The sequence below is a fragment of the Passer montanus genome, unplaced genomic scaffold, assembly GCF_014805655.1.
Source record: "Passer montanus isolate IOZ18808 unplaced genomic scaffold, ASM1480565v1 scaffold171, whole genome shotgun sequence".
Lineage (NCBI taxonomy): Eukaryota > Metazoa > Chordata > Aves > Passeriformes > Passeridae > Passer > Passer montanus.
The window spans coordinates 150,730-161,426 of NW_024364382.1; positions in this window are offsets into that span (position 1 = coordinate 150,730).

Sequence of the window (10,697 nt, forward strand, 5' to 3'; positions counted from 1 at the left end):
TTTGTTTGTTTGGTTGGTTGGTTTTGGGTTTTTTTAATATTTAATCCAATAAGATTTCAGTGAATAAATGTTCTCCATTCAAAAAATAAAAATAAATTGATCTGTGCAGGGGAAACCTCTGGACAAATAACAATTCCTCCTGCCTGGCACCAAAGATATTCTGACACATCCTGTGCACATGGGTGGCTTTCAGCTGCCCCGGTTAAACACTGGCAGCCAAAAAAATAAGGAAAGAATTCTCCTCCTGTGTCTGTTCATTACAATTTGATTGAAAAGAAAATAAAGTGGTTTAAAAATCCTGGTAGTATTTTTTAAAAATATCCCCCTGCTTCCCCACAAAAGGATTTTAAGGATTAATCCCTCTAAGAAGCTGAATAAAACCTTTCCAGTTACTGACTAGAAAATTAAATATATTAAATATATCTTAAATAACATAATTACATGTATCTTAAATAATATAATTAAATATATGATCCTGTGAAGAAATTACCTCTTTTGAAACAAAATAAAAATTAAATTTTTAACTGCAATTCTTCAGTGCCAGAAGATCAAAATGTGTCCATTTGGTCCTGAGAAATTTCACCACCAAACCCAGGGGGTTCCTCTTTGGGTGGTGGTTGCAGTACTTGGGCTGAAGTCGTTACAATTGACATTTACACCTAAATTTCACCATTCTGACAAAATTTCCAAAATTTCCAAAAACTGACCAAAATCAGTGGCCCGAGTAAGACAAACCAGTTGGTTTCACCAGTTAATTTTACCAGTTAATTTTACCAGCTTATTTCACCAGTTAATTTTACCAGTTGATTTCACCAGTTAATTTTACCAGTTAATATTACCAGTGAATTTTACAGTTATTTTCCCCAGTTAATATTACCAGTGAATTTTACCAGTTAATTTTACCAGTTAATATTACCAGTGAATTTTACCAGTTAATTCCCCCAGTTAATATTACCAGTGAATTTTACCAGTTAATTTCCCCAGTTACTATTACCAGTGAATTGTACCAGTTAATTTCCCCAGTTAATATTACCAGTGAATTGTACCAGTTAATTCCCCCAGTTACTATTACCAGTGAATTTTACTAGTTAATTCCCCCAGTTACTATTACCAGTAAATTTTACTAATTAATTTCCCCAGTTACTATTGCCAGGGAATTTTACCAGTTAATTCCCCCAGTTAATATTACCAGTAAATTTTACTAATTAATTCCCCCAGTTACTATTACCAGTGAATTGTACCAGTTAATTCCCCCAGTTACTATTGCCAGTGAATTGTACCAGTTAATTCCCCCAGTTACTATTACCAGTGAATTTTACCAGTTAATTCCCCCAGTTAATATTACCAGTGAATTTTACCAGTTGATTTCACCTCCTTTTCCCACCCTTCCATGAGGACTCACACCATGACGTGCAGCTGCTTTCAGCTTCCCCAAACCTGGCTCCTTTTTGGTCTCTTTTGGCGTGGGTTTGGATTTAAAAACCTTTTAGTGGGTTTGGGTTTAAAACTCAGAGCCGGAGCAGAAATCCCAGCTGGGCCCGGCCCAAAGGCAGGGTCTCCCTGTGCCCTGCAGCTGCTTTAACCAGGCTCAGATCAGGCTCATTTTTGCCTCTTTCCCCACAGGTTCAGGTGTAAAATGTAGAACCAGAGCAGGAACTCCAGCAGCGCGGCTCCCCCCGTGCCAAACCCAACCCAAACTCCTGGAGGTGCAAGAATTCCTCCCGAGGAGGGCAGGGCTCTGGCCTTGGCCTTTATCCCGATTTCAGGCCACTTCAGACATTGAATTTATGGGGTTTGGCCCTGCAGGGAGTTTTCCAACTTTTGCAGTTTTGTTGGTGTTTCCCCTGCTTGTGCACCTGGAATTTTTTAAGGGATTTTTTTCCCTGTAGGATCGAGTGGCAACTCATTAAGTCAGAATTCTTCATTAAAGCCAAATTGGAGGCTGCAGGTGCCACCCACAGCCTGCTCTTCCTGTGCTGTATTAATAAGTAGATGGGACATTTTTATGTAGAAAATTCTTCTTTATTTACACAATTCATTTTCATACAGTTTTTTACATGTTTAGTGTTTAATTGTCTAGTAGTTTTCTCATTACTCAATTTATTAGCTAGTAAATGGCATTTTACATGTTTATTAAATATCTTTATTCTTGGACTGTTTACATATCTTATTTATTGATTCTTATGGGATCAATTTCTTTTGATCCCATAAGAATCAATAAATAAGATATGTAAACAGTCCAGTTTTTGTAAGTGTTCACATGAATAAATTGTTGTGTTAACTGATTTTTATTTTTATGATTTTTTTCATGGGGACAAACAGATTAGCTGTTAGCTGTACTTAGTGGAATTAGTAGGTTATGATATTATAAGGCTTTTCTTTTATAGGATTTTTACTTGTATGTAACACTCCTGGGTGTTGTCCTTCTGATGCCTCAGGTTTGGCTTTTCTATTTTTCACATTCTGTGCTGCTTTAGTGTGTTGCACAAGGCATCACTGTCCCCATTGTCCCCATCGTCCCTGCAGGTGACACAAACCTCCCCAGGGCCACTGAGGGGACTTTGTTCCACCCCTGGCATCAGCCACGGAGCTGTCCTGTGCCCCCAGTGCCCCCAAAGGCCCTCCCAGCAGCTCCAGGACTCCAGCAGGAACCGGGAGCATTCCCCCTCAGTGAGGAGAGGAGCCAGGCACGGCTGCCGGGGGTGAGGAGCCTCGAGCCAGGAATGAGATGCTTTGGAAGAGCTGCTCCATCACTGAGTCTAAATGGCAGAATTTTAATTATTTTCTATTTTCTCCCAGAAAGATGTCTTTTAATGCCTTGAGAGGCTCCCTGCAACAGGGGCTGGGCAGAGTTAACGAATAAATCAGGGATTTATTAAAGGACTTTTAAAGGATGCACCTTGGGCAGCACAAGAGCCTGGCCATGGCTCCACCCAAGGTGGACAGTGGGTCAGGATTTCTCACACTTTTATAAGTTTTGTCCATTTCCATACTGGGGTTAATTACAATTACAGCTCCAGGCTGTGCAGTCCCATCCTCACAGTTTGCTCTCCTCAATTCTCTGTTTTTACACTTTTGGGGGTTGAAGCTGCAGCCCCAAGCAAAACCAGATCTCCTAAAACCACAATACACTTTTTATACCCTTTTTAGTTTCTCCAGTAAATTTATCATGCTGCTATTTTCATTGCAATATTATGTTTCATTATTCCATTGAGTTAATTAAGAGCATCTTTCTGTTAGGACTGATTTCTCTTAAGGCTGATTGTTCTTAAGTTTATTTAGGGTCAGGTCTAATTCTTGGTCATTTTAAGATTTCATGTTTTATTCCATTTTCATTAGGATCCATTTTTATTCGGTAATGTTATCTTTAAGTTTTCTTAAGCATATTTTGCTAATATATAAATAAAATACACTCTATATGTACATATACTAGTTATATATATACATATATATATATATTATATACACTCTATATGTGTACATGTATTTTAACAAGTATAACCTTGATGTTTAAATATGTTTATCTAAATTGGGAGATTATTTTCTTTTAGGGATAAGATGAATTTAAGCAAGGCAATATACACTCTATATGTGTACTGTATTTTAACAAGCATAACCTTGATGTTTAAATATGTTTATCTAAATTGGGAGATTATTTTCTTTTAGGGATAAGATGAATTTAACCAAGGCACCAGTGACATAGGAGAACGCAGTTTGCTAAACCTTTGCACCTTTATTGTAAATTCTGCCGTAGACAGCCCAGAAGAGTGAGTAGTGCCTTGGTGTCCTTGGTTCTGGGCTGGAAGAGGATTGTTGTGTGTGCCTGAGCTGGGAGGAGAGCTGCTGACACTTTATCTGGAGTTCAGAGTCACACCCTGATGCAGTTCAGAATCTGCAAAATACAAAAGCTCAGACTGAAGGTGTCACGTTCAGCTCCTGGATCTGCTGCCACCTTCCCAAAGCCGTGTCACTGACACCAAGGGGACTCTCCTGACGGGCAGCAGGGGTGTCCGTGCCCTGCCATGGAAAGGTGGATTCACCCTGAGGATGAGGAGGGAAAGGGGCCGTGCTGGGACCTGCTGCTGCTCCCCAGGCCCGGGGAGTTTTGGAGCCTCCACATGTCCCCTCATGCTGCCACCAGGAGCCTGCTGGGTCCCCAGAGCTGCACAAACCCGTGTTGGGAGCCACTGTAAAAGAGAATTGGTCTAAAATTCCCCAAATCTCAATTCCTGAACCTTAGGAAGGAATTCCTGAGCTCAGGATCGGGCTGGTACAGCTGAGGGACTTCCTGTGGATGAGGAAAACCTGGCAAAAAACCCCTCTCACTGGCTGTTCCAGGAAACAACAGGGTTCTCCAGGTTCAGGTGAAATCCCAGAATCCCAAATCCGTGGGGCTGGCACAGCCCAGGTGCCATCAGCCCCTTGCCCACCTTGCAGCCCCAGCAGTTCCCGGGCAGAGGCAGCACAAAGGGCACAGGGGAGAGGGGAAGGCTCCCCATGACCCCACAGAGCACTTTGGGATCGCCCACCCTGCAGATGGGGACTGCCCTGGCAGCAGTGCCCTCTCTGGGGACAGCCAGGCTCCCCAGGCCCCTCCAGCTGCCACTCCAGGGACCATGCCATGCAGGAGAAGTGATCTGGTGCCCAGGGAACTCACCCAGCTCTGCCCTGACCACCACCTTTTAATAATGCTGCAAAGGTCATATTGATTTTCCGGGCTCTAATCACACGGAATATTTTCTCCATTGTGCAACAGCAAGTTGGAAAGCCTGGGCTGCTTATTTGATTTCAGCAGGCAGACAATTCCCAGCAGGGCTGGGAAACTGGATCTGTGTCATCTGAGCTGACACAGAGCACCCCAACCCCACCTGGGGCTGCCCCACTCCTGCTCCATGGCTGCAGCTCCAGGCTGGGAAAATGTGGGAGCCCTGGAGCTGAGAATTCCAGAATTCCAGACTCTCTGTGCTGCCAGGCTCTGACCCCAGGAGAACTCTGCACTGACCTGAGGCCCTGGAGAAGCTTCCCAAATGGAATGCCAGAGCTGGGATTGTGGGTGTGCAGTTTGGACAGAAGTGTGTGATATCACAGGGTGGGGAACTCAGAGTTTGAGGGTTTAGAATGCAAGAATAGATACAAGGCAAGATGGAGGATTTAGGGTGGAGGCTGCTCCTTCTTCTTCACCTTCTTCTCCACGGGTTTGGGTGGTTTTGTGTCATTGGATAAAAAAGTACCCATTGCCGGCACGGGTGGTTGGTTATTGGGTTAAAAGTGAAAATAATTGAGGTGTCATTTCTTAATTGGACAGTTTATCCTCCAAAGGCCTTGTAGAGAGAGCCAGGGCTCCATTTTTAGTTTGTTGGAGTGAAGTGCTGCAGAGCTCAGGGTTTGTGAGACTGTGACAGAGACAAGAGCTGATAAACATCTGAGTCCCAACAAGAAATATCCTCTCACACACTGAATCCCAGCCCTGGCATAAAGGAGATAAAACTTGAAGCTGGGATGGGCAAAGCTCAGCTCACAGTCAGCCTGGGAGCAAATCCTGTGCTCGCTGCCCTGCCCTACCCCAGCACTTTGCAAAGTCTGTGCCTGGATTTTTGGGTGGAACTCGTCTGCAGAGCCCTTTGGTGAGGGGAATTTGCCAGGGAGCAGGGGGAGCACATCCCCAGAGGGCTCCTGCTCTGTCACACTCCCTGGTCCTTCACACTGCTGTCTTCTCTGCAAGGCAAAGGCACCAAACCTCAGTCCAGCGTGCTCATGTCCCTGTTTGGGACAGCCCCTGCTCCCCGAGGCTGGCAGGGCACTGGGAAGAAGAGCAGGGCTGGCACTGGTGGCACACAGGGGTTTGCTCAGCCCAGGGCTGTCCCTCACCCTTTTAAAGAGGTTTCTTGTCCAGGGCTGTGTTTGATTCTGAGCTGGCAGCTGTGGCTCTGCCCTGATGCTGGACATTGCTGCCACCACAAACAGGTTTGGATTTCCCCAAGCCTCGCAGTGTGGAGATGTGAGGCACCAGCAACTTCATGTGGTGGAACCTCTGTCCCTGGGAATGTTCCAGAGCTGTCCAGAGGCGGCCCCTGGGCACACGGCTCAGGGGTGGTGTTGGTGCTGCTGGGTTGGACCCCAGTTGGACCAAACAATCCCGAAGGTCTCTCCCAGCCCTCCTGACCCTGGATTCTGTGATTTTCTCACCTTACAACTCTTCAAAGCCTTTTAGGCACCAGGAGTTCCCGTGCTCAGACTGGCTCCCAGCACACGTTTTTACCACGTTGGCTTTGCACTCCGACGTTGTTCAGTGCTGCTCCTTGTGCTACACCAGGAGGGAATTCCACAGAATCACGGGATCATGGAATGTCCTGAGCTGTAGGGACCCCCAGGGATCCCCCAGTGCCAGCCCTGCCCTGCCCAGAGCCCCCAGGCCCAGCCTGGGCACCCCTGGCAGCGCTGGCCAAAGGCTCCTGGAGCTCTGGCAGCCTCGGGGCCGTGCCCATTCCCTGGGCAGCCTGGGCAGTGCCAGCACCTCTGGGGAAGAGCCTTTCCCTGCCCTGCAGCCTGGCCTGGCCCAGCCCCAGGCGCTCCCTGGTGTCAGACACGGTGTCCTGGCTTGGCTATATGATGCTTTTATCCCCAATCACGTGTTGTGTTTATGCTGAATAACAAGTTTTGCACCTTTAAGTCTTGTTCCAGAGAGCAAAGGGAGGAGGAAGAAGCCGCAGTTTGTTTTCAGACACTGCAATCACTCCTCCCTATTCCTGCTCTGGATGGACAGACAGCAGGACAGAGCTCTCCTTTGCTTTTAGCTCGTTTGAGCTGTGGTTTTTCTTTTCCTTGCAGCTGTTTAACCTGCTCTGGCCTGAGCAGAGCACCGGCAGCTCTGCCTGTGGCCGCGGGGCCGGGCCTGGGCCGCGGCGTTTCCAGCACAAAAAGACTGATTATGCCAGCTGCCCTGGGCACAGGTTGCCAGCCTGGTCCCAGCCCGCAGGCTGGGGCTGGAGCAGCCCGAGCAGGCTCTGGAAGCCTGGCACGCCGTGTAGCGCCGTTGGGCTCTTTGAGCTCGCCCTCAGCTGTGCTCATTTTTTGTCACCATATTGGGGCAAGCCGGGCTGTTTTGTCACCGCACGCTAATCTGACATCTGATGTCTGCCTCGCATCATTGTCTGGGGCACAGCTGGATCCAGCCCAGCAACACCCACCGCACTTGCACCCTTTAATTCGCATTTTCCAGCGCTCGGGGCCTTGTTTGTGGGAGGCCAAAAGGGCTGGGAAAAATCAATTACTGCTGCAACAGCCCTTGGCACCCACTCTGCAGGGCAGGTCCGAGGGGGAGCAGTGTGGGCAGGGTGCTGCTGCCCCTTGGCACGGGGGGCTGAGTGTGACCAGGTAAACCAGTGACTGAAACTGGGGCAGCGCTTTAGTGACCCCCAGAATATTACGGCAGCTTTGCTTGTGAACCTGGCCAGGAGCAGCCTCCAAAGCACGTTTGAGCTGTGTTTCTTTGAGTTGTGTTTCTCTGAGCAGTGTTGTTTTGAGTTGTGTTTCTTTTAGATTGTTTCTTTCAGTTGTGTTTCTTTGAGTTGTGTTTCTTTTAGTTGTGTTTCGAGTTGTGTTTCTTTTAGTTGTGTTTATTCTAGTTGTGTTTCTTTAGTTGTGTCTCAAGTTGTGTTTTTAGTTGTGTTTCTTTCAGTTGTGTTTCTTGTAGTTGTGTTTCAAGTCATGTTTTGAGCTGTGATTCTTTTCGTTGTGTTTCTTTTAGTTGTGTTTCCAGTTGTTTCTTTGAGTTGTGTTTATTTTAGACTGTTTCTCCCAGTTGTGTTTCTTTGAGTTGTGTTTATTTCAGTTGTGTTTCCAGTTGTGTTTCTTTGAGTTGTGTTTATTTTAGGTTGTTTCTCCCAGTTGTGTTTCTTTGAGTTGTGTTCATTTTAGGTTGTTTCTCCCAGTTGTGATTCTTTGAGTTGTGTTCATTTTAGACTGTTTCTCCCAGTTGTGTTTCTTTGAGTAGTGTTCATTTTAGGTTGTTTCTCCCAGTTGTGTTTCTTTGAGTTGCGTTTCCTTTCCTTCTGCTCCCTTTCCCTCTCCCAGCGGAGGCAGCCGCGGCCCCGCAGCGCGGCGGGACTCGATTATCCCAGTTATTAGCGGGAATCTCCAGTTGGACCTTTCAGGAAAGGCAGCGAGGTGTCAGTTGTTAACTTAACACAGCTCTGCAGCGGGCTGAGAGCTCAGGTCGTGACCTTATAATGGCCAACCAGCCTATTAGTTCAGCAAAGCCGGGCTCAAATGTCATCTCAGCACCCGGCGGATGCTTGAATTTATTACCCGGGAAGCTCCTGACTTGAAAACGATAGGATTTCTTCTCCACCAGCTGCTGGAAGTCCCCTTTTTCGAAATAATAGCGACAAATCTGCACTTTCAAAGTTCTTAACTGGTGGGGTGACCTGTGGTGAACGAGGAGGCCGAGCAGGTACAGCGGATCATGGAACCTCCAGGAAAAGGGGGGAGAAAGGCAGGATAAAGGCAAAAAAAATGCCAATCAAATTGAAATGATGAGCCCATTAAAGAATGATTTTCGTTCGGGCCTCACCTTCCGCAGTGTTCACATTTTTATGGTTAAAACCACAGGAAACAAACTCTGCCCCTTCACGGCCCTCCCTCCTGCCCGTTATTAATTCCTGATATTTGGTGATAATTTCAGTCGAGGGGGAGAGGGGGTGAAAAAAAAAAAAAGAGAGAGAGGAAAAAAAACCCAACCAAAAAAATCTCGCTGCATTCAGTCCCCTGAGAATGTTGGGTCGAGTTTTTTGATCCCTGTTGCTCATTGATTTGAGGGCTGATGTAGTGCAAGGGGTCCCTATTAGTGGCGTCTGTCACTGCTGTAATGTTTTTGTTATTTTTCCTCATTTGTTCGCTCTGACATCATGTCATTACAGAATGGTGCTGTTCAGGCCCTGCCTTGGCTGTTCGTTAGCGTGTGTTTAATGAGCAGCTTAATTGAGCTGTCTACTAGGCCACCTGTCACCCTCCGGACTTATTAACATACTAATGGCCTGACATTGTCCTCGCTGACAGGCAACAGGGTTTACTGATTTGATGTCTGGACATGGGGATTTTATGCAGGAATGAGAGAGGATATTGGGAAGGAGGTTTAAAAACGCAAATTAACTCTTTGGTATCTCTGTATTTATGGCTGGCTCGGAAAAGTTCAACACAAAGTAGCCGGGGCTGGGAGGGGGGAGCAGCCCTGCTCAGGCAGAGCCACTTTGTCACCGATGGCAGCACGTTTGTGGAGGGGAAAATCTGCTTGGGGTAAGAGGAGCGGGCTTTACTTCTATTACAGTATTATTGTTGGGGCTGCTTCAAAGGAGAAATCTCCTTAAGCCCACAGGAAAGTTTTGTGACTGGGCTTTTCTCCACTGTGGCTAAACAAATGAAAGGCACGAAATTTCCAGTGAAGGGATTTAAGTGCACGACATTGTGCCCACCTTTTAAAGCCAGATGAGGACATTCATCTCCGCTGAACGCTGGGCTGGGCTCTAAAGGTTCAAAGCAGTGCCTTAAGTGCATGCAAGTTTAATAAAAACGCTTGTTTTTGCTTGTTTCTGCTGGCTGCGGTTGGGTGGGTTTTTCCGACCTTCTGCCAGCGCTGAGCTCGGCTTTGCGGAGATCCCACATCCAGAGGGGGCTTCCCTGAGCCCGGCCCAGCGGCACACCCGGCTCTGGGGCCCTGGCTTGGCTGTTCTTGCAGGAGGGAAGGTCTGAGCTGCTGGGGCTCAGCTGGTGCTGCCAGGAGCCAGGGGAGCAGGGCGAGGGGACCCCAGGAGCAGCGAGCTGCTGGGCACCAGGACCTGCCCACGGCAGGGAAATGAACCCAAAACACCAGGGCTTCGTGTCCAGAAAGGAGCTGAGCAGTCCTTTGGCTTTATTGGAATAAAGGGAGAGGCCCTGGGGCATTCCCCTGGGATGTCGCCAGTTTTTGGAGGACGCAGCCTCCTTTTTATCCCAATTTCCCATGTTTCCCTTCTCTCTTTCCCCATTCCTGAGGTACTTGAGAGGTTCAGACTTCCCAGAACACCTAATACCAAAGATTCCCCTCTAATGTATAACCCTCCCTTTTCATTTTTAATTCTTATGGAATTTAGGGGTTTTTCTTCCCCATTGTTTCTTTCACCTTTCAACGTCTAATTTCATTTATCAGCAACCCTAAGTTTATTTGTAAAAAACAAATCTCTTTTTCCATTCATAAATCAGCGGAATCCTTCCCATTCTTTCTTTTACCTCCCAGTGCTGCTTTTATCCACCAGCAGACCCACAGCTGGTTTGGAAAGACAAATCCACCGTTCCTCTCAGCCAGGAGCCTGAGCTGCCACCAGCCCCAGCTCGGGGGGACACAGGGGGCTGGGGCCAGCCCTGCCAGCAGCGCCCCGTGAGGAGCTGGGATGGGGCAGGGAGAGCGGGATCCTGGGGAAAGGGGGTCCCACACACTGAGAGGGGCTGGGGGAGCCAGGCTGGGAGAGCTGGGGGGGCTCCCCTGGAGAGGAGAAGCTCCAGGAGAGCTCAGAGCCCCTGGCAGGGCCTGAGGGGGCTCCAGGAGAGCTGCAGAGGGACTGGGGACAAGGCCTGCAGGGACAGCACCCAGGGAATGGCTGCCAGTGCCAGAGGGCAGCAATGGATGGGATCTTGGCAATGAGGAATTGTTCCCTGGCAGGGTC